Source organism: Metopolophium dirhodum, chromosome 7 (assembly GCF_019925205.1).
Source record: "Metopolophium dirhodum isolate CAU chromosome 7, ASM1992520v1, whole genome shotgun sequence".
Taxonomy (NCBI): Eukaryota; Metazoa; Arthropoda; class Insecta; order Hemiptera; family Aphididae; genus Metopolophium; species Metopolophium dirhodum.
In genome coordinates this window covers 32996208-33023145 of record NC_083566.1, presented here as the reverse complement: position 1 = coordinate 33023145, position 26938 = coordinate 32996208, and the positions used below count along the sequence as shown (strand labels likewise).

The 26938-nt window shown below is 36.1% G+C and overlaps 1 protein-coding gene across 2 annotated transcripts in view; it reads right to left on the bottom strand.

Annotated features, from left to right (window-relative positions):
- LOC132948418 (beta-1,4-glucuronyltransferase 1) overlaps positions 1-26938 on the bottom strand; it is a 74385-nt gene that overhangs the window by 27398 nt on the left and 20049 nt on the right. The window contains exon 2 of one of the 2 annotated variants that reach the window (XM_061018858.1): positions 10196-10234. The exons of the other annotated variant lie outside the window; for it this stretch is intronic. The gene's annotated coding sequence lies outside the window, so the exon portion shown is untranslated. The remainder of the gene's footprint in view (positions 1-10195; positions 10235-26938) is intronic. 2 annotated transcript variants of the gene reach the window in all.

The window sequence follows — 26938 nt, the reverse complement described above, 5'->3', positions numbered from 1 at the left end:
ATCATATATAGTTTTGATATATTTTTATCGTACGACTATATGTCAATAAATGATGAACTCATTTGTATACATAAAATAATCAAGTATTATAGTGTTTATTTCGAATAGGTATCTAATATCATAAGGTTTAACGTACCGTACAAGTGTAGAATATAACCTAGAAAAAAAACCCGTGGGTAATGATATTCGTTTAAAAATCGTATTCCGTATTCAAATTAGTCACCCCAACGTCCCCAACACCGCAAATATTTCGAAGGTAATTTGATGACTAATATAAACAGAATTCTTCAAATACCCACTGTCGGTTAAAAAAACTCCAATCGGAATAAATTAATTCATCTAAACAATGCGTCAACATATTTCGACTGGAACGAATAATTATATGTACTTTAATCAATGTTTTCACGGATCAACGGAATTTACGATTATCTTAAATAAATAAATATATATATATATATATATACTAGCTGATCCCGCTGGCACTTCGTTGCCCGTTAAATGTACCAATCCTATATGACTCAAACTTTGTTCAATTCGTTATTTAATATTCGGTGTATGGTGTATGGTGTTCAAAATGTATCTTAACTTTTATGCTGCCCGGAATAAAAATTCTGATTCGCAGCCGTATATTATCAGGTAGGCAATCTATCTGCGGTAGATCGCGGACCCCGTGCTGTTTGTACGTAAGTGTATGATTTAACTCTATAGTATTAAAATTGTACCAAGTTTGTCATTTTTACTTAATTCCACCTACGGAGGATTAATATAATCAATTAATACAAAAGCCTCACGCAACCGTACTAAAATCCGATGAATAAAAAAACACAAATTTAACACTTTTGATATTAGCCTATCTTCTTCCCAGAGGTCTAATCTACACACGAACATTCATTTTTATCTATACTAATATATAAAATGATACTACAGTGGTTACTGGTAACAGGTAAGTGGTTGACAATTTAAAACTATAAAGTTACTATTACACCGTCACCGTAATCCGTGTAACCGTGTTCCGTGTTCAGAATTTTCTTATAATTCACCAAATTAAACAATATTGTTTGGGTAAAACGATTTCACTAGTCATATTAATAACCACATTTAAATAACCCATGGTCGAATAGTTGTACATTTTCAACTATTATTTGCATACTTTGGTAACCGGGGTTAACTACACGGTTTACGGAGATAGTGTAATAGTACCTATTAAGACGCTGTTAATCCTATAAATTTAATTTATTTTTAAACACACACACACATCACTTAATTATCTGTTTCAAAATAACTATGTTAACAACCGAGCTGGATCCCAAACACTTTAATCACTGGTAGTATACTAGTTTGGGTTCCAGATTTTTTTCGGTAGGCAACTATAACATTCTCCTACTTATTTTAACAGATCTAGGGTTGTCCATGATATATTATCTTTGACCACAAATATGGTTAAATATGTTTTTTAGCCAACAAAAATAAAGATCATTAGAATCTTACAAAATTTAATATAGATACAACGCAAACGAAAAAATAATAATAATGTTAAAATTACATAACATACGATTTAAAAAAAAATCACTTTTGTGTTGTCAAAAATTGTATGTAAAAATAAATTTATATTTTTATTGGCAAAAAAACATTTTCAACCATACATGTGTTCAAAAATAGATCATAGACTCGACTGGACACAACTCTGGCACAGCCGTTCATTTTGTCGATATCGTTAATCGAAGTGTGTTCCATTGAAAATTAATTAAAGCATTATTATCATGATATATAGGTAAGTCATGTTCATTGGGACAAAATATAATATAGGTAATAGTTGTTTATTGATTTGGTTCTTATACAAACTGTAAGTTCATAATGTTCACATAATATTGATAAGTGACCTTTATTAAAAGTTATAATGGTATGAAACTGCTTTCATTAAAAAAAAAAAAGTATTATAGGTCGTCTAAACGTAGCGAAATGGTCATGCGTTCCAATTAATGATATTTTATTTGTATAATACCATCTACAAAACGAAAAACATTTTTGTTTTTTCAAACAATCGTTTGTTAAATTTGATACGCTTACGTTTTTTCCCTTTCTTTTATACGAATATTCATATTTTAATATTTAAAGCCATACACATTCATATTATATAAATGCACTCACTCGGTTCAACGAGTGCCTTGAACTAGAAAAGCGATTTTTTTTTTTTCATTATTTCGGGAAAACATTGAAACGCGTGTTAATGACACATTTTACACTATATAATATACATACATGTATATGGTTTTTTCACTCGGTGGGGAAAATGATTTCGATGTTTATCAGTATGATTCACACATATCAAAAAGGGTAAGTATACATAATATTTACATGACAGTGAAATACATTACATATACACACACACGCACACGTCACACACCCATACTATATATATTATATGTATGATTTATTATTATATTTTTTGCGAGTACGAGTCATACACTGCAATTAGGTCAGATGGTCTTGCAGTTGGTCATTGTTATTTGTTATGAATCCGAGAGGAACATCACTTTCATCCGACAACCTTTAAACGCATATGCGGTTATGATATTGTTATATACCTACTGCGGTTATAGGCACCTACGCGCGTTTAATGTCACGGACCGGATTTTTCTTTTCCGCTAATAAAAAACCTAACTGTATTAGTCGTACCTATATAATATTATTATGACGTTTGGTTACCTTTTTTTTTTTTTATTTTTTTGTCACTCGTCCGACCCGTTTGGTGTAAAACTAAATAATATTACAGAAATATCTAAATAAAAGCGTATTATTTCACAAACTTCGCGTAATAACGACGTTATGCAAAACTCGGCGGGCGTCGCGCCGGAGAGAAAACTCGTACCTATACCCATATAATACGCTTTCATTGTATATTATCCTCGCGCGATGTGTATTATTACTGTATATTATTATTATTATTATTATTATTATTATTATTGTTATATAGCAGTCCGTGGCAAAAAGCAACGGGACGCGTAAACCTCAAAATCAAACGCGTCTTCGCCGTGCCATATAATAGAATTAATAATAATGATTAATAATAATAATATACGTATAATCGCCGTGTCGTTACTCAACACGCACACGAAACTAAAACCGTTTCCCGGTAGAATAATAATAATAATAACACTATTTTTTTTAGTCGGCTCAGACGAACGTGTGGTGTGCAATACGTATATTATAATATTATTTAGTCGTACGCAACGTGCAAATATCAGTGGAGGCGTGGGGTCGTCTTGTCATCGTGGTGAGATTTTTTTTTGGTAGTGGGGGCCTGATTAACCCTAAACCCTTAAAGGCGACAACTTATGTAACAAAACTATAATACCTTTATGGAGGCCTGGTGTGGCTCGGTGGTTGGCCTCAGTCACTGACGTGTTCTTGAGGTCAAGCATCGGCCGGCGCGGCGTCACTATAAGTTCCCGGATGGATGACCACCCGGGATTTTAGTGACAAATCCTCGCCCCACTTACACCTCAACCAACCCTAAACACCTGTTTTAAGAACAATTAAAAACAAAAAAAAAAACCATAGTATAATATAATATATACTATAGGTACTATTATGGTCAAACTTGGAGGACTTTGTAATCAACCGAGCGCCGTTCCCCCCCCCCCAAAAAAGTGACCGAACAACTCGATTTTATTACGCAAAACCGTTGTGTCGAAGTGTTGTAGAGGTTTAGTAGACGGTTGTGGCGATTTCGCGTTTTTATCACCCGTGGCAGAAAGGAGAAACGCGGCCAGCAGTGAATATTATAATATAGGTACCTTACATACATTATTATATTATATCGTTGTGACGTCGACGTGATCAGCTGCAGACCGCGTGTTGAAAGGTCTGCCGGGACGGAGACGCGACCTTTGAAATAGATTATATTATTATATTAGGTAAATTTCCTTTTTTTTCCTTTCTCGAAAACGCAATTCAACCCGACTTTCAGCGTCCAAACGCGGCGTGACGGTAAACTCTTGCGTGCACGGGGGAGAGAAAAATATTAAACCCCGTCAACGACACGTCCCGGGTCCGTGACCGTCGTCATAATAATATACACGTCACGTGTGCGTTAGGTTTGTTGCCTCCTTAAACTGCAGCCATACATTAGGCATACCTATATGTATATCTTATATCCGTCCAGATTTTTTGTTTTGAGAATGTTTCCGAGCGTCTCAGATCGCGTCGGAACACTTTTTGTCCGCAAAGGATAGGTAGTCACAAAAAAAAAAAATTCCAAATTAAATAATATGTATAAACGACACGGACTGCCAGTGAGACACGTTTCGTCGACGCGGCTGCAGCACACTCACTTTTCACCTCCACAATATTGACGTACATTATTCGTCGTACATTATTCGTTGTACATTATTCGTCCATCCGATGCAAATGTAATTTTCTATAAATGTTGTTCGATTGTATGCCAAAGGCCACACTGCAATGCGGACACCTCGGCCGACATACACAAAAGTATAGACGTCCGAGACAATATTGTTGTCTATGCTAAAATCTGAATTAAATGGTTTTTGGCATCGGTTTATCGTTTATCCGTTGGAAATTTATAGCGTTTCTCGACATTCGTTTTCTAGCTAACAATAGCAGTACAGTCGCGTAAAAGAATGTAAAATACAATTTATTATTTTAATTATGGTTAGAACGATATATTTTGATCTATTTGATTATATTATTATTATATTGAAACCATTTCAAAACAATATTTTATTTTACACCATGATTAATTGTAATACTAATTATTACTATATCGATTAACCATTTTGATACTAATATGCTGTTAAATTAATTAACTCGTTAATTTTACGTTAATTAAAAAATAAATTTAGTAAGTTAACAATTAAGTTAATGAAAAGCCAAAAGTAACTAGTTAAGTTAAAGAGTTAAAATAAAATTAACTTTTAACTCGTTAATGCCCAGCCTTGCATAATAATAATATAGTCTACCTATTTAAAATAGGTACATAGTTTTTTATTTTAAAATTTGTTATGCACTTGTGCGTAATAATTATTATTGACTAGGTATCGGTTTACAGCGCTATATAAATTATATACATTGTTAAACTGCAGTTGAATTTTTATGTTCATTCTAAACGAATGGATTTTAACTCTACAGGAATGTCCTGTATGTGTAGTGCGTATATGTACATTATATTGTATAGTGTGTCTAGAAAGTTGAAATATAGGTTCATTATTACTGCATGCTCGTCAGTATGCAGCGCAGAACGTTTAAAAACTTTCTAGACAACATAGTACCTGTGTAATGTGTACAATGCAGGTAGGTGGGTATATATTAATATTATTAGCAACAAACATGCGTTTTTATTAAAAAATATATATTATATTGACAATTGACAATATTATGTACTAAATAGAACGGTGTGTACTATGCATTTCAGATATTTTAATTGGTTTTTTCCAGGTGCAAGGTGGTGTAACTATACCGTTGGTAATTTATAGTGTTTAAAACAATGTAATACGTCATTATATACCAACTACCTACATTTCTTTAAACAATTAATTTGTACATTTTTATATCAGTGTCGACACGAGCACACGAGCACAGTACCTACATGATATTCAGCTGTAATATGTATTGTAATTCCGCGGACAATGGGCACTAACGGCTCCTACTTTGAGACATCTAGGAGATGTTCATTCCCGTTCGTTTTTGATTGAAGATTTAAATGGGATAAACCGAAGTGTAACGCGAACCGATTTTAAATCATTTCGAATCAGATGCCAAATTGTGCGATAGTGTCTTCAAATTTATACAGTCGTTAATCAAATCTAAGTAACATAATGATGATATAATACTATAATAGTATAGATAATACAGATACGGTATTCCATCACAATTTATTGTTATGCATTGCCGTTTCGACGGATTGTTTTTCTGCTCCGAAAATATTTCGCACGTGTGTATTATATTATACTCGGCGGCTCTGTGCTGTGCACAGTGGATACTGCGGCTGGTACACTATTTCTGAATTGATAATTTATTTTGATAAATTGCATCTTGATACGCATAACGCCAGAATTGTGCGTACAAATAATTTGCGTTAAATGTATGGGAAAAAACCATTGTTTTATAAAACAATAATTTTATTAGCGTTCCGTGAGACTCGATCTGTACGAGGCGTAATTGTCATCACTTCACGGACGGTAATACAATATAGAGGTGTAATGTGTATACTCTTTATCTGTTATGATAAACAGATAACAAACGACTGCAGTCAATATAATATTACACCGTTTAGCGTTTCCAATCGATTGCCCCGCGATGATGGACCGATCACAGCAACAACATATACGCCTGTGGCTTGGTAAAAAAGGACTGATGTCGAGTAGGATTTTTAGTTTTTCAAAAATAACATCATTTATTATTTATTAAAATCAAAATTGCCAATCACGTCGTGTGTATTAAGTTGTTCATAAAATATATTAATGTTTCATTATTTTTTTATACTTATTTTTTTGTTTTCAAACAAGTCAAATTACTACGTTTGCAAATAATCTCAATCTCACAAAATAGGGAAATTGGCCGTTCAAGTTTTACCGAGCAACAGTCATATTATTAAAGTAAGTATACTTATATATGAGTACCTATACATAATAATTATAGCAGAAGGAATGTACAGTAAACGTTCTTCCAGAAGGCCGTAAAAAAATTCGACGACATTATATTATGTTTCCGATTATTATTCTTATTTCTCGCACGAAACCAAACTTCGCGTGTCTTAAACGCACGACGGAACGTGTACACGGAGATGGTGCACGTACACGTGGAAGTCGCCGTCGGTTCTGAGAGTACATAATACCATACAATATTGTACGTATAGATTGCACGTCTGAGTATTATATTATACTATTATAGACGCGGAAGAAGAGTAAGAGAAACGACCACAGCAACAGCAGCAGAAGATCACGACCCAACGTTTCCACGGCAAACAGTATTCGCCGCACCGGGTCATGAGGACTCTACGATCACCGTCGCGAATCAAAGCTTCAGTGGCGAGGGCGACAGCGAAAATTCTGTCTATTCGGAACGATTACCCGTGTAGGTTATAATCACGGTTATCTCATACGAGTACTAGATAACCGCGGTTATGATGTATACGAATCGTAATTTTAATGACGTTACCGCCGATAATGGTCAGCTCGTCTAATATAATATTATGACATCAGTGGCGTAGCCAGGGAGCGCCAGGGGAGGTTAGTGGACTGAGGGCCGAAGGGACTTCCTCGAAATCTCAGCAAAATTGGAAAATGCTTTCAGTGTTTTGTGAACGTATCGTATTTTTCATGACATCGCCGATGGATAACAGACCAATCGAACTACCACTACGAACTAATCCTACACGGCTACACGTCTCTGTTGTTTTTAAGTAATGTACAATAATATACATATTGTAATTTATAATAATATTATGTATTATTGACCACGGCGATACGCGCTGGCATTTAAATGGAACCAGCAGGCACGTTTTTATCGGCGAAAACAATGACGTTTGACATCGCAACAAAAGCGTAGTTACAATAATACATTATCATGTAATGGCGAATACAAAAAAAAAATTGAAGAAGTTACGTCAAGAGCGTGTGACTAGAGAAATACTCTCGTCGTGTCAATATGTACTTACTTATTATTCACAGGGCAATGAAAAATTGAATGCGTACATTATAATATTATTATTGATAAAATTAGAGCTGGGTAATTAATATTTATTGCCGCACAATAGTTCCACTAAAATAACAATTCAAAAACGCCTTTAGTAGTAATGTATGAATATCACTCAAAATGTGTATTTTACGTGTTTTAATTTATATCATATTATACAGTATTTACACTGTATACATTATAATTGATCAGTTTCTTTTATTCTAAAAAAATACTTGAAAGTTACCAAATTATCGGGTAATCACAACCCAAATACATCTTTCCCTTGGTTATTGGCTGAACATGCATTAGTTGCGTTGGTAGCTAATATTGTGATTCGCGTCACAACATCACACGACGAATATTTAAAACATAGGTATATGAAATACGGTAACCTGTACAAAAGAAACGCTGGACGTCTTCGTTTGCCGCCCACGCGGTTTCGGCGGCGACGAATCGTAACATTATTATGACAGCGTCTGCACGCGATGAATATATTATTATTTTTCATCGAACGGTTTATCATTATTATTGTTTTTTTACGTACAACCGTCGACCAACGGCGTATATATGCGCGTATAGGGTAATTATAATATTATCATCGTAAAGTCGTATGATGATATCGCTGAGCTGTATTGACATCCGACGTGGTCGTCGGACGGCAAACATATTATAATATTGTCGTCATCGTCGTTTACACGCGGATAATTGAGGACGAGCCGTTCGCCGTCGCTTATAATATACCTACGTGTGCCGTGTGAAGTGTGTGTGTGTGTGTGTGTGTGTGTGCATACGTTTTCGGTCAAGCACCTCGCTCTGGCGAGCAACAACAATAATAATAATAATAATAATAATAATAATGATAATGATAAAAAAAAAAAAACAATTCGGATTAGACTAAAATAACGACGGTGGACTTGGGAACAGAAGAAAGAAAAAAACCAAACCCGCAGCACTGAAATACGCGCGCGCGTTTAAATTGTTTAAGGTCATCCGTTACAGCGATTTTGTCCGCAAACCGTGCAGTATATTATAATAATACATACGCCGTATACCTACCATCTATAAGACGTATATAATATTATTATTTTACTATTTTACATGACGGGCTCGTTTATATATTATATTTTTATTTACTACCGCAGGATTACAGACCAGAGACACTTTTTTTCGCTAATATTATACTACACGTCGCGATTATCGGAGACGGTTTTCTATTTTTTACTCCCTCCCGCCCCGCGTCTATATTATATTTATATTTTTCCATCTCTACTATCTATGCACTGCAACGTGATTATCGACGACCAAGTTTCCGTACAATGTTTTCCTTTTTAGTTTTCTAACGAAGGAATCGCTACTGATCGCCGTCTCCGAGGTCTCCTATAACCACCACCACCACCACCACCACCTCCACCACTCATACAAGAGAATCGTTGCCGCTTGCCGAAGGCCAAAAGTCTCCGAGGCAATGCGCCTATAGTGCATTTGTCGCGTGTACACGAAAATCGTTGCGAAACTATAAATTAGAATATTATAATATTATACCGGAGAGTGGCCCACAGGTCGCGGCGGTCGCTATTTACGCGTACTTTATAATAATAATAATAATATATTGTTATGTGCAGTATACGCGTTACAAGACAAATAGACAATATTGTTGTTGAATGGCCAATACACATTGGGGGGGGGGGATAGAGCGTTCATAAGTAGGCATACCGCAGTGTTAAATTAACACCATAACTGGTCGGCCTATAATATGCAGTGCGATGTATTATTTTCGTTTACCCCGTTTACGACCAAGGTATAAGTATATCGATCCCCCCCCCCCCCCCCCCCATACCAAATGTGTATAATATTAGTACCAAACTCATGAGGGATCCTATAGTTAAGCCTCACCTATATAACAAAGCATTCCCTCCCCTCTACCAAGCAAAATCCTGCAGGCTACGCCACCGCATAATATATAATGTCCTGCGGCATAATAATACAGCGAAGCTTCCACATTACGAAGCCTCGTGGGCACCAAAAAAAAAAAAATCCGTATCGTAGAGAATTTCGTTAAATAGAATTAAATAAATGTGGTTCTAATTTGGTTTAGTCCTCAAAAATATTTCGTTAAACAGAAAATTTTGTTGATTGGAAGTTCGTTATATATTGAAGTTTCACTGTATAACCTATTATATGGATTTCGTAACTCCGGTGCACGCGTATAATATAATAACATCATATATAGGTTGAAAATCTGGTGTAAGTATGCCAAACTAGTATGTGTGGTATATACTTACATATACTGAATATACACGAATATTATCATTATAACATCATGAATTCGGATTTTAAGAACATACATATTATTGTATCATAATAAGTAATAATACCCAGGACGCAATCCACATGTTATTATATTGTTCTCCGAGCCAGTTTTGATATATTATTATAAAACTCATATACTTAATGTAAATAATAATTGCACGCGTTTTCGTCACGTCACGTCTGCACTTACTTCATTGATCATTAGCTTCGAGACCTCGACGTCTACCGGCTGTAACAAAAACAATACCAATATGCGTTAAAAAAAAAAAAAAAAAACGAATAAACAACATAAACACTATTTACAACGTAATAATAGTAATATATTATTATATAGTTGCAGTTGGTCATATAGTATATGAATTATTATATAGGTACTGCAGTGAACGACGAACGCAAGTATCGTTCACTACGGTATAGGCGCTGTTATATTATTATTTTTCTCACTGCCTACGATAATATTATTATTATTACATATTGTACAGAGATAGGAACACGAGAGAGGTCTGAGCGAATTTGTCTCCGTTCGAATCGGCCGGTGGAGATTACAACACGCGCAATAATAATATAATATACAAGGTTTTAATGCGACAAACACAATTATTCTTCTGAAGTGTAATAATAATAATAATAGTAATCGCAACAAAAGTCGTATAGACACAGTGCCGATAAAGCAAATGTAGGTGGTAGGTACCCACATAATAAATAGTAGGTACATGGCGTATACAATATAGGTCCTAGTTGCGAAATGTAGTACAAGTGTATATCACGTTTTTACTTTTTTTTCAATAACTTTTTGACTCGGCTGATTAACCTCAAAAATACTATACGACAGCAGTTGACTTTTCAAATGAAACAATTATGTAGGTATTACAGTAGCACTTAGCCGTTGGGTATAATGTTGTTTGAGACTCTGTTACTGCAACACTGCAGCAGTAGCTATAGGTAATACATAATATTATGCACCATTAAAACACGTATTTTCTACCATTATACGTGCAGTATCGATTTGGGAACTACATATAGGTAGGCACTAGGCACCTAAGTAAACAAAATTAAGTGTTTAAAAATATATTATATACAATTATAGTAATTAGTAATCGCATACATAATATTGTTATATACACATAATACTGTTTGTGTTTGGTAGTAGATTGTTTAAGGATATAATATAATAAATTATGTACGTGTACAAATAACCAAGTACCTACCTACATGTATAATAATAATGTGTATATCGTATTATGGGCGAGACCTTGTTATCGATCATGACAAAGATGACCAATCACATTATCATTGTTGTTTGATGTTTGACGTATATGAGTGTCATAGTATGACTCTATTGGGTAACGTTAATCAAGGACAGTACAGTATACTCTCCTGTCATATATTATATCTATATAATAATATTGTACAGGTATGCGGTCACATTAATATAAAAAGGTTCGTTTGTCTCAGATAGTCAGATCCGTCACAAAGGCAAAACTATAGGAACATTGCAGCGATGTATAAAGTGTGCTGTATAGAAGTCATTCCGGTCCACTCTATATAGGAGGCATTTCAAGGTAGACACGAGTGTCGAGTACCTATGTTATGTTAACCAGACGTCGTAGGTACTTGCATGTATTATGTCTCAGTCCTACTGAAGCATATAAAATACGGGAAATGTACGTTCAGCAGTTTCAATTTTGTGTGGTCAGCGCGAATTGACCTGTTATCAAACTTAAAGGTATATAAGAACATTATCCGTATCATCTCGTTGGAGTTTTCCGATATTTTCAGGGGCGTAGGCAAGGGGCGGCAGGGGATGCAATTGCCCCATCCCGTTCATACCTAATAAATATACTAATGTTCAACGAAATTTTAAATTGGGGTAACAATTTAAAAATACACTTGGTTGCCCTCCCCTGATGAAATTTCTATAGCTACACACTTGGATATTTTAATTTTTAATTTTTACAGTGGGTTATATAAACATCCTGGATATGTAAAATATTAATATTTAAAAATGCTCATAGTTCACTCAAAAGTTAAAATATCATCGTATGAAACCAACGAGAGAACACAATATATGCGGGTACGACGTTCTCTTAAGCTTTTTTCAGTGGCTAAACGATGACACGAATCATCCACGACCACACTATCGACTGCCTTTCTCATGGCGTTCACATAATCACTCGGATAGTTGTTATGCAATACCTACTGCAATAGTAATTATTACTGTCTGTTGTAGACTACAGCCTGTATAGTCGACGAATATAAACGTATTTGATACGATGGTTTTGACGCATAAATTATTACATTATATTATACTCATCAGGTATGAATATCGAAAACCATCGTTTTTATAGAACTAGATATCGGATGTAGTGTGCCTGCCTATAACTATCGTTTTTCTTTCTCATCACGAATCCATCGAAATCCTGTTGGTGTTATGCAACTGTATGAAATATTATGCCTAAAATAAAGTATTTAGTTTTATTATGTATACACACAAATGTAACTCCTTTGTATTGACTACAAAACTAGTTGCATAACCATCAAATAGACATAATATTATAAGCGATAAAATGTTAAGAAAAAACTGCTAAAATCGAATTAATACATATTTTGTCTCGAACGAATTTCTATGTTGGGTATACACGATGACGTGATTTTTTTTAAACGAAATGTCATTAAAAAAAATCCTGTTTTATCGGAGAACATTATTTAGAAACCAAATAAAAACGTTATACGGCGCATAGTAAATACATAATATAATATGATAATGTAACAATATTATTATCATGAATTATCATTTGCGGATATTCCCGCGGCGGAGCTTCCACGCACATCCGGCACCCGCGAGGCCGGCCAAGGACGCGCGGGCGCCACCGTCCGTCCGGCCATTCTAGGACGCGGACCGGTTCGATGCTCCGAAAGCAAAAGAATAATAAAAAAAAAAACACCGAAAATCCTAAGCCGCTCTGACGCCGCCAAGTCTTCGTCGATGATCATATTATTGTGGCCGTCGCTGTATATCTGCGCACATTCCAATGACTAGCGGTTACAAGTCCCCGCCACCCCCCCCCCCCCCTCATGTATGCGGTCCTAAATAGTTGCGAATCCTACGCGTGACCTGTCCGCCGAAAACAAACTAGACCATTCCACACGAACGGTTCTCGTGCGGGGCGCCCAATCGATATAAGTAATAGTAATAATAATATAATATTATTATGTTAATTCCGCGTAAAACGGCCGTCGCCATAATCCCACTAACGGCGAAACGAACAATAAAGTTGTAACGACAGAGAATAATGAACGACAATTTATGTATACACAGTATAGGCGGAGGTACAGATTTTTACGGCAGAAGAAATAACTACGCATTCGAGGGTCGTAAATATTATATTTTTATATAAAAAAAAATATTATTATTATATTATTTTGTCATAATGTATCTACGGGAAAAACGACGGGCGGTTTGCCGGATATTTTCACGCGGGACACGAGCATATTAATCGGAGACGTTTCACGGTAACCCTGATATCTGTCTATTTAAAATATTAAAATATCTGAAAAAAATCGCCGACGCTTGAGCACGGATCTTACCAAAAAGTCTGACAACAGATCGATTATCATTCACTCCGACGTCGAAATTGCAACAGCACACTATATTTAGCAAACTGGTTAACGACAATAATTGTCCATGTCGTGCGCGCGTATAAGACACTGTCGGACAATAAGACAGAGACGACAAATGCGTCCTCTTCAGGGGATTCGATACCGTGATTTTCTGTTTTTGTCTAACACACGCGCGACATAGTATTTTAGACGTGTTTTTTGCCAAACATTCGAATTGATCTATTGAAGCGATAAGAATTCTGAAAACAGATTTGAATTCGTCGTCAAGTCTACTTGAAATCGACTTTTCCACATTTATGATAATATCCCCCAAATTCCAGAAAACGTCATATTAAAAAAGAGAATTTGAACATTTTTGTATTTCAATTTTTGCAGAAGCTAAAATTTCAAAAATCAAAATTGTGGGAAAGTCGATTTTAAGTAGACTTGACGACGAATTCAAATCTGTTTTCAGAATTCACATCACTTCATTGGATCAATTGATGTGTTTGGCAAAGAATCCGTCAGCAATCCTATGTCGCGCGTGTGTTAACACAGAAAATCACGGTATGGAATCCTCTTAAGGTATTATTGCGTTCGCTTAAAACGCGTCACTGAGTGCTCATCTGTAATATCATAGTGTACTCTCCGAAAAGCGCGTGTCACCGTATAATATTATTATAGTACCTAGGTATGAACAATAATCGTCCGCTTAGTATTTTCTTCTTTGTCGTTCAGTAATGCATTATAGGTACGCGATGTCGACCATACAATATTATTTCTGGCGACGCCTATTTCATACCATATCGCGTCATTGCAATAGGCATAGGTGATATATTATAATATAATATTATCGTACACACGACGCGTCCGAGCAAAGTGTACAATATAATATTATTATATTATATTGTCATGTACCTACGGGAAAAACGACCGGCGGTTTTCCGGTGTGTGCACAGTGTATGTGTCCATCTCATATTATTATAATATACATATATATATATAGCAGTACGTGAACCGATTTCGCACACACGCACCCACACACACCCACATGCATGGGTAAAACGTACGTGTATGTCAATGTGTACACGAGTGCAGTAATAATAACGACACCGGTCAACAGCGGCGGTTCATTACCATCGGCCGAGGTGTTCCGCTGGAGGTCGATTACGTTTGGGCACTATAATAATATTATCTTCGTCGTCGTCGTCGTCGAGTTTTTCAACGCATTCGTCGCGTCTTTTTCTATTCACACTCTGCGACGCTCTGCGCGGGACGGGCGGCGGGGGCAGCGGGACGAATCGACCGCGCGAGATGCGTCCTCCTCCGTGCTGCTCCTTCTATAATGTCCTCGTCTAGTTCTCTTGTCCCCCGACATCACACCATAGCGAAACGCGTGTGATTCGCAGGCGCCGCGGCATTCAATGACACAACAACAACAACAACAACAACATACGTAACATGTATAATTTCAAATTATTAATAATTATGCCCGTGTGTCGTACAATATTATATGAGGGGGTCGACGAGTCATATTTTATCGAACGGCACGCGGTATCTGGTAGGCATACCCCATGCCTATTGTGCGGGTATACAGCTGTAGACTTAGTGTCGCGACGACGTGTGACACCACCGAGGTATTAGGCCGACCTAGAGCGAAATCATGAACTGTGCGCGGCAAATGTCTTCGGCGTGCCTCGGTTATCACTGCGCGTGCGCGAATGACTGACAACCCGATCTCAATTATTAATCGCACATACGCAGTCGTCAGTCGCGGTTCTAGGTTCATACGCAGTGCACGTATTCGTCATACGACACCAAGAGTTAGCTCGATGACTACGACGCATCCATAGTGCGATACCTAAGAACACTGCTGAGCGAAATCGTTAATTATTACGATGGTATACATCTCTTTCGTGCGCATGTAACGCGTCTCGTGCAACGGCGCAATATACGATATAATATGTATAGGTGGTAGAGTATAATCATTTTATGCGGACGGCGGAAAGAGATGGTCGGAGGAAGGGGGAAAAAGTTCGCCTTGGCCGTGCCCGTGCGCTGAACAACACTGCTCTCGATTTCTTCTAGACCAGGGTCGGCTTTCTACGCGTGTCGCGGTCGCGCGGCCCCGCGGGCCAAAATTGTTTAATGAGCCCGGACGCCGCACATTCCACTCGACGTGTAGTCGTGTGTACAGGAAAGTGCGTGGACAATTTAATCATCGCATTATTACGACGTCGCCGGCTGCAGCTGTTAAAATAACATATATGCGTATGGTGTCGATAGTCGGCACGTCAAAAGGTGTGTGCAGCTATTATAGCCGACGACGATGTTATGGCTCTCCGCTATTTTCTGATCGGCACGGAAATTCGTGATGTACGCGCCTCCGTCTGCCGCTAGAAACTTCGCAACGGTCGGTATACACCAGTATTATACCAGTCCAGCTGTATCTACCTATCCGTACCTAGGTACGTCATAACACGCTGCAACAGGTATAATTCGACACGCATTATCACTGTAAAAGACCTGCACTCGTCGGCTTCGGTGCATATCATATATAGGTAGAACCCACACCGTCACCCCGGTCTCGTTCGGGTCGGGTCGAATATAAAATAATAATATTATTATAATATCCATATTCTATGTATATTATACGAGTGTCTACCGCCGCCGTCTGCTGAAAAAAAAACCGTAACATTTCTTTTTCCACGTCGTTCGATTAGCATAAATAGAACGTTTCCGGCGTGAAATGCATACGCCGTTCGAGGATATTAAAACATACTACCGTATATACCACGCATTATTATACTCTGCAAAATGTAGGTATATACGAAGACTTGGCGTGTTTAGATACGTGCTCGTTTGTGCTGAGGTTATTATAACCATTTTATTATTAGTAAATTTAGGTACGAACGTACAATATAGTAATATAATATTGTGGTTCCCATTTCAGTCGGTGACAAAGTTGGAAGTTCCGCGCCCAGTGAGAAAATATCATCGTCGTTGTCGTCCGTCATATACAATGTATATTATCATAATAATTATAGTACGTTCGTATAGATTATATATAGCTCACTACTATATGGGCGCCCAGGTACGTTTAGTATGTGTGTTTTACGGTGCCAACAGATGTGCATATTATATTATAGTGTGCGTATAAAAATAAAAAACTTAATAGTTTATATTAATTAGTTTTGACGATGCAATCGCATAAGATTATCACGTCTAATAATATTATCGTATTTATACACCGATGTGCGAATCTCGATAAACTAGAATATTATATCGGAAATGGTTACAAACGTGTTTTACAATTAAAATTTATGATTCGATCACAACGTAAAATAATTTATTATCATTATATATTATATATACAAGGATAAGGTGACTGACAGATCTATCTACGCACGGCCCGAATCACTGGACGGATCGGACTTAAATTCGGCACGCAGATAGCTATATGTTATGACGTAGGAGTCCGCTAAGAAAGAATTTTTTGAAATTACGGAGGACTCATAGGTGTACTCGATATAATAATGTTACATCTAACCGGCGATGATATTGGAAATCAAGCTACGATGGTTAAGACTTTTCTGGGGACACATTACGTTGGAATTACGTGCAACGCGTCACTATAAGATTTGGGACCGGCTTGCGAATATGCGACGAAATTAGTAGACGTCGATAGTTCGACGACGAGTGCAAGTCGACGTGAACAAAACCGGAACAACAAAAAATCGCTCCGTGACTTATCTGTGTATCTGCAGGTATTTTATTATTATTATTTATTATAACTATTATTGTTTCTTTCCCCTCGTGTTATTGATTAAACTCAAATATTTCATATACCTTCATTATATAAACGCTCTGATTATTAGTCTCGAGACATATAATTGGCGCTGGATACGGTGTGTTCCGCATTTTCTAAGGTTTTCTGGAGGGAAAAAAATTCCTTACCATAGGATCGCCGGCACCGTAGCTCAAGCGAGCCCTCCGCCTCGTATAGTCGTACCTATATATTATACAATAAAGAAAACGGTGTGAGCTCCCCCGAGAATAAAGTCCACTCTTCACGACTGCAGTGTCCGACCTTGAGATATTCTTGTCAATATCAGCAGCTATTGCTTTTTACACATTGTAAGGACGTTAGCATATTTTATTTTACTTTTTTTTTTAAATTTACCGTCGTATAGAAATAAAAATAACTCGACGCAATTACCGAACGCTTATTAAAAAAAAAAAAAACGTGAACGGGAAAATATTACTGGAATGTGTATATACAAGCACAGACGCACAGAGGTATAAAATATTGTAAACAAATAAGACACTGTTTTTATTTTTTAATTAAGTCTCCTGCAGCTCAACTGATTTTCAATTTAGAGTAACATTGCTTTAGCGGGCATAATTCGAACTTAATACGACGGATTTCCTAAACGAAATACTATTTAATAATTATATTATAATAATAAAATAAATTACGTACCAATATATACAGACCTCGTATTTATTAACATTATAATAATTTTGTATTGAAATTGTCAAACAACCTCGATAAATATTAGGTGATAATAATTAGTAAATGTACCTATGATAAAAAAATAATTTTTTTTTTCATTCAGGTGTAAATCAATTGTCTCAATGGGTATAAACTCTCTATTAACAGTTACGCTTTTATTGGCTTGTGTAGACGAGCAAATTGATTTCAAGAATGGGCGAGAGAAAGAGACCACTGTCTGTGCGTGTCCCAAAACGCGTTCAATATAAGACTGATGATACAGGCATATTATAATACATTAATACCCGCCGGATAGATTTTTATCGTTTTTACCATTATGAAAAAGAAATAACGAAATAGGACATTATATTATATATGGGGGACACCCCGCGAGTGCGAAGACGAACGATTGATTTTATTATACCTACCTACATACGCTATTGAAGACTCGGACGGATAGTAAATTATTCAACCGAATACCGCCGAACAATGAAATGATTCGCTTGATATTCACCAGATTGTTACGCCGAAGAATACCATTATTAATTAGACATACACACAATTAAATTATTATTATATTAATCACAATATGTTATAGTACGTCCGGTAGGTACAACAGGTATATAATATGACTATTTCCAAGCATACACGCGGCACTCACCCTCGGGCCGGTAAAGACAAGACAATCATTACACTTTTCGGTTTGTATACAAAGTACAGGTATAGGTTATACGTATGTGTGTATGTGTGTTCGTTTGTGTGTGTGTGTGTGTGTGTGTGTGTGTGTGTATAGGAATACTTACTCGTATTGTATATTATAGTATGATTATATTATTAATTATTATTAGTTTTTTTGGCAACACTCGCGCGTCGGAATGACATTATTTTACAATATAAAACAACTAAAATATATAAAACATACGTGATATAGCGTACCTACCTCCTTATAGCATTAGGTAATTATTAGCATAATATAGTGCGTTGACTATAGAACAGTAAAACCTTGGACCATATTTAAAACTAGTTATATCCCACCCACGCAACGGCGCCGCGCCACATTCAATCGAATGGAGTTTTTATAGTTTTCATCACAACAACAACAACAACAACAACAACAAATGTGGTAAAAGGTATTTGAACCGCTACTGGGCGTTGGTGCAGTGGCGCACTTTTGACGATATTATTTTATAATATCCCCCCCCCCCCCCCACGGGAAAAAATTGTTTGTCCTATTTATTCGAGGTTTTTTGAAAAACGTTTTGATTTTCTTAAGTTAGGTGAAACAGCTTTCTAAATCACGCGAAAGTATTTAACCGCTGTATAGTGTTGTAGTTGTATAGCAGCGCCTATATAGTTGTATATAGGTATTCACCGTATTACATACCAATACACACAGTAATTAACGATAATAGAGAATATATTGGAGAAAATACGTCAAATGATAATAATACATCAACGAGCGATGCCGCTGCCGAGTCGTCGAGACCTCTCAAACACGCACGCTGGATTTAATCTAATACACGTCATTTCGGAGCGGACCTATGCCACTATATTAATACAGTACATTGCAGTGTACATATATAACATATACCTTCCGTCGTATAGTGATTTATATTGTTAATTATAATCGTTTTAGGGTAGATTACAATGCATATAACATATAATCAACATTACATGGTTATATTGTAATCTATACACCACTAGCTCGCTGATCGTCATTTACATCTCCGACACTACAAAACGTACAAACTTGAAACTTGGAACAGTGGTTCCTCTGTAATGATCTAGGTGTGCAATAATAATAAAGGATTTTCCGAAATTCGCATTTTAAAGAGGTGCTCAAACGGGTATTTTGAGATTCACGATGGATTTTTTTTTTGTTTATATAATTGGTTGAGGTTACAAATATACAATTATACACGACTGGAATTCAGGCTAGTGTATTAATATATAATATATATAACATCTCACTCCATCTCGCGGCAGTGGCGTACCTGAGATTGGCGATTGATGGACTGTCTCTACCGGAGTTGGATACCTATTTGGTATTTTTCATACATCCATAATAATAATAATTGTGTTAGTATATTAACAGTAAAATAATAATATTGTCAAATTGGCAGTAAACGAAATAAAAAATTAATTTTAAAATCACTGTTCAGAATAAAGTTCTAGAAGTTTATTAATGTGGGAAGTCCAGGGGGAACTCTTATTACGAATTCGTACCAACAGTTGTATTGAAAAATATTGTAATCCCGTTGGTTATTAGATTTTATTATATTATTAAGTTCAGATATTACGACATAATATTTGCGGGGGCTTTTCAATTTTCCGGTACTGCGACGGTGACATTGAAAAACGGCTGCGTTCGTTTTTCTTTCTTCGGCAAAATCACAAACAATTCTCCAATGAGTGAATATAATATTATCTTATTTCATAAAATATTTATGCGGTTAATGGACTTTTCGTATACTCTGGTACCACCGACACCACCACCACCCTTCCAGACGGCGGATAATTTTATTTAAATACGTAATGTTACATTTATAAGTTGCATATTATTTTATGCGTGCCCGCTTTAAACAGGTTCGAAAAATTACCATACAATGAACTGTTGCTCGTGCGTGCGTGTGGGTTGTTGTTGCAAGGTCGGCGCTTAAAACGACACGCGTTATCGGAACATATTGTAACGAAATTAAATAAGCCCGAGCGACGTTTGTTTTTTTTTTTATTGATCTTTAAGCTCGGCATCTATGTCCATTAGCTGTTTGTAGGGTTGTATTGTGGCGGTGGTATAGGGTTTGGAACGGTGAGTGTTTGTGTTTGGCAGAATTTTTAAGCGGGCTCCCGTAGGTATCTGTCATGCCCGGGTGGGGGGGGGGGAGATGGCGGCCTTTCTCTCCGGACACCGTGACTGCCCGAGGAAAAATGCCACCCGTAGCCGGGATCGAACCGGCGAGACATTTGTTTGTTATTTTTCATAATATTCTCTATAGTTCTTATCGCGCATACGAAACGTATTCTTTCATTGATCGACTTCATTCCGGAGGAGTCCACTTTGAAACAATACTATAATCCGGTATAGGTACGTCCGATGAGACGTCATCATAATATTAATATCGTTACACGCGTTATAGGGCAGTAGGAAATAATCGTTATCAGGGACATGCGGGCTGGGCCAATCGGGGCCGACGACGTCATAATAATAACGTGTGATATTAATTGATGCGAACGATTATTCCAAATGAATGTAAATATTTGTAAACGTAAGAGTTAATTCGTTTGCACAAATCATCAAAGCTAAAACTTTAAACTAAAGCCACTCCAATTGGACGTCATAGGAGTGTATAGAATATAATGCGATATATTATGAGCATTTCATAGTATTTCCAATAATTTTTTGTGAAATTTAATCTTACCTATATATCGCTTAAAAATTTGAACATTGAAAAAATTCAACGCGGGACTCCGCACAATACTAGCCACTTTTGGCTTGCGCAATATTTTAATTTATTATAATATATTAAGAAAGACGGGTAAAATGGATTCCTCTGAATGATTTAAAACGTGTGTTGGTAAGACGGAGTCAACACGTCATGCGAGCACTTATATTCTTAAAGTCGCTGCGGCGATGTTACAGTGGGCAACTGCGAGAACGACACGCGCAGCAGCATTATTATTATTATTTATTTGTAATCTCAAAACGGCTGACGAACGGTGAAATTGATGACCGACCGCTCGTAGATTAATACGTCTCGCGGTCGCCGGATTCGCGTACAAGGCAATAATAATATATACATATAATATATATATATATAGGTAAACAAAGACGAAAGAGTTAACTATATAATGAGTGTACAGCATATGTAGTTGCCGTATTTGGCGCATACCTGTAAAAACCAGTATCTGGTAGGTATACGATCTGTAATGAATCAACGATATAACGGTATGGAGGTATACGCGATTATGTGTCGGATTTTTTTCTCGCAAACGACCAAGCCAATACGACACGACATAGGTTAAGATGTCGTAGTATTACATAGAATAGACACTAAAATTTCAAACGCACTTATACTGCGTAGGTATATACGCATACATATGCATATATTATCGTATTATATACCGTATTATATAGTCGTGTCGCCGTCAAATTTCGATCGTAATTTGAATTTACCACCGATATGATATTATTATGTTATTACGCTATACGCTGCGAGTATTTTGGGTTTTTTTTTTTTGTTTTTACGTTATATTATATTAATTGAATAGGTAGATTATTTAATTTAGGACCCGTGAAAGGAACGACGGCTGTCGAAATATTATAATATAGGTACTGCAGTCCGCACGATCCCGTTCTCCGATCGAACCAGCTCACACGAGTGCAATACCTCGTCGAAACAATATTGATGTAATATCATACGAGTAATATTATACATAGATATTCACTATATATGCAGTCTATTTTACTTAATTTACGTATCGCGACATAATATCACTGTCACCTATATATACATTCGTCGGTAATTTTAGATCATTTATCGTTGTCGTCTGTTTCGTGTTAGAGGTATACGTGTTTGGATGTTATTTTATTTTTTTTGTTTTATTAAAGACCGTTTCTAGACCATTCTAGATTAATAATTAAACAGAAAAATTAAATATATATTTCAGTATATATAGTTGACACGTTAATATATAAAGTTCATACGTTTTTACATTTTTAAACCAATATGAATGGCGAAAACAAGGACGGCCTTTACGTCTTGGATGACGTCATTGGAGTAAAGAAGTGTTATAAGATAACAGTAGGGACCGAGATATGAAAAAAGGTGTTTTAAATTTAATCCAATGAGGTGGCGAGCAGGACAGTCAATCATAGTAAGTGATGGAAGTCACACGCGCGAAGTCCCGCCACAGTTGGGAATGGAATAAATATTAAATCGTATTAAAAACCGTTTGATTGAATGACGTCGTTTAACCACCCACGTCATGGCGTCCGAAAACTGACGGTTCTCTGGATTTTCCCCAAAAATTCGTCAAACCATGCGATATGACCGCGATTTGATTTGCTGTCGCGCCAAGACTTCCGGTGTCCCATTTTAAGCTTCCGCGTACTAAACTACGGTGATGGTTTGGGTTTCCGCGCCATCGTGTACAGTTCTACAAACACACACACACACACACACACACACACACACAGATACGTATTTTTATACTTAAGCTTTATACAGTGTACTTATATAACATCGCCTCCACCGCGCCGTGGTCCAGGAACACTGAGTGCCAACATTTCTGCGGCCAAATTGACCTTTTTATATTAAACCATGGAAGAAACAGAAGAATATGAGCGTTGCGGTTTTAATTCGGGGCCAGACTCTACTTTTGACTTATAAATCAAGTCAACAAAAAAGTTGTAAAACTGTGACTCTAGGCACTCGGCAGTGTGTCCAAGCGAGTAGAAACGTGCCAAAAATAAACGAGTATACAAATATGTGCGACCGCTGTTTCGCCAGTGAAAAGTGAAATAACTGTATTATACAATAATATATAATAGTATGGAGAATAAAAAGAAGAGTTAAAAGTTGAGACAAAAACAAACACCATACGACCGCATACGTACGACTATATGACTATAATCAATCCACTATAATAATAACATCTTAAGCAACGATATTTTTATTGTGAATGTAGGATAATGACCTAGAAGTCGAAGTCTTTATTTCTAACGAAAAATTGAAATATATTAATAGAAAAAAAAAATAATAAAATTTTAGAGCATTTAAAAAACAAAACCGTAAATAATGAATAATCAATGGAATATAATATTTTATGGTGCCGATTCGTACTATATATATATTGTAATGATATATTATGTATATTATGTACCGTATTTGCATAATTATTTCACACGTCTATTTTGTGGTGTTTTGTCCCGTTTTTAAATTTAATTATCGATCTGTATTCCGTATAGGTATGTGAAAAATATATTAAATAAGTAGTAGGAGGTACCTACTTCATTTCATTTCACGGGCCTGTTTCGTGAATTCTAATATAGCGCGCAATTCTTTAACGTCGTTTTGGGCTCTTTACCGCAAACCGATTCATTATTATTAGAAGTTTCGGTGTCTGCCCTTGACCAGCGTAGCGTACAATTTAAAACATTGAAGACTTAAAGGGCTGGAATTTAATACACACATTTCACAATAACACGACTATAGCTGGTATAGTAAAAAATGTATCATAAAGCATAATATCTTTTAATATAAATCAATATTATATCCTTTGTTATATAACAAATATACATTTCATATAATTATCAGAATATAGTTTTATAGGCTCGTACGATTTGTAATAGTTGTATAATATTATATTGATTACGGAGAGTAAAAAATGGCTGTTTTAACGGAACTTGCGCGAATTAAACGTAGTACAATGTGTTTATCGCATCCATAATATTATAGTCATGGATTTTATTCATAACACATTTGGAAATTATTGTGTATATTTTTAAAATCGGGGTCAGATGTTATTAAACCATAATAATCTGAAAAACGAAATAAATGTTTATTACCTATACAGATATAGCTTCACAGCCGTAACAGCTACTATATAGGTTTTTAAAACCATCGTTAAACGCATCATTAAGTCGGAGGTTATACATTTTGGGGCACTAAAATTTAAACGGCTCATTAAAATCAAATCATCGTTAAACTATGTGCTTCATGATAATACCGACGTTAATGTTATATATATCAGTTTACCTGCATTTTAAAAATCGTGTACAGGTACACCTAAGTGCGTATTACTTAACACCGTTGCTTCGGTAAATATTATGTTAAACGTAACAACGTAACTAAATACATGGGAATTATATAGGTTCTATGTTTGAAATAAAATTATAGTTTTCGGACGATTGGCCACGTAATGAAACATAATCATCGTAGCCATCATTTCAATCGATCGATGTTTGTTACCACCGTATATGTTTTCAGGCTGTTCCGCGGTATAAAAAGGATGTTAATTAGAGTCGTATGCAGTATGAGACATCATAACATTGATAAATATGCCATGTCACTTTATGCTCATGATGATGTCCTGCAGACATAATTATGTATAATATTATTATCAAACGACACATTTCTATTTGGTAAATGAATCATTAAGATTAACATGCACGAAATATTATATGCGGCCATGTTATATTGGTAGGGCGGGTACGAGGGCGTTAGAATGCTGATAAGATATCGCCGGAAACGGTTTTTTTTTTTTTTTTAAAAAACGCGCCCGAGTTTGCGCCTCAATTTCAATCGAATTTTCTGACCCCAATGATTATTGCACACAGCACACGACGTGGCACCACGACGATTTACCATTATCTCATAGAATACGAGCACATAATATTATAATCACCAAACACGAGTTCCTCCGTTAAACCCATACACAGACGGTTTATGTAGCGTGGCCTCTGCAGATACGTTCGGTCATTGTAGATAATAATATTTCATTCATCCGCGCACTCGCCGCCTGCCGACCCAGATACGACCCGACATCAGTCTTCGTCGTCACCGTCATCGCAGTCATTCTGCACAGGTGAATTATACACGAACTCAAACTGGTTCCGTCGTATATATATATAGGATTATAACACCGTACACGCAGTTAATTTAAAATTATAACCGTTAATCCTGCGCGCAGCGTCCTGCAGGCGCACGTTGTTCGAGGAGTCTTTCTCGTCCCGACGACAATCGAACACAAAAAAACAAATCACTTTCGCCAGTCATCCGCGCTACGTTCATTCATTATTCACAATAATATATATACCTACACGAGTATTCACAATATCGTTTTAAGACGTGTGTGTGATGATCATAATTATACAGTACGCGTGTAACATCCCTCCATACTTAACATTTACAGAATTATCACTGTATTATATCTCTCAAACGAATACTTCGGACTTCTATGCTATACGTTTACTGAATTATCACTTTATTATATCTATCGAACGAATACTTCAGTATATGACTATGGCGCAGGGTATACGCTCGCAGCTGCTGTAATCAGCTGCAATAAACGATAGAATTGTCTGAAATAATTCTTATCCCTTTTTGTTTTTATTGTTGTTATTAGCGGTTTAGGATTTGGGTTTTTTACTCGTATACGATTAAGCTAACTCATAACTAGAAAAATTAATTAATGAAAAAGCCTAAAGTTATGAATTTTTTCGTGAAAATCTAACCCGAGATATCGAGATCCTGTTATTTTTAACGAAAATGGTGAATGTTGCGGTACATTATGTCGGTTGAGTACTTTACAACAAATATTGTGGTGAAATTAATTTTTTTAATAGCTAATTAGTTTCAAAAAAAAAAAATCTTCCTATACGTCAATGAATATAATTATACCTACTATTACCTACTCGGAGAATAACAGAAAAAGTGGGTGTATTTTGTTAAATTAATTAACGAAATAAATTTTAGCTCGAGAATATAATATATTAGACAATCCGTCCGGTGTGAATTTCGTTGAAAATAATACGAAATCTTATTTCAAGCTTTATCTTAAAATCTATATAATGACAGATTTCATCGGATAGGTTTTTACTGTCAAACGCAATTTTATAGTGTTTGCAAATAAAAACTTATAATAAATTCGTTGGATTTGGAGACGGAAAAGAACGGAAAACCGTTCACATTTTCCGCTCTGCCTAAATACATTTACACTATGTATTATACGCACTATCTGCCTAATATGTATACATTAGACGTTTACACTATACAAACGGCTGTTAATATATGCACTAAATAATACATTGATATTATCGATATCATAATGTACGCA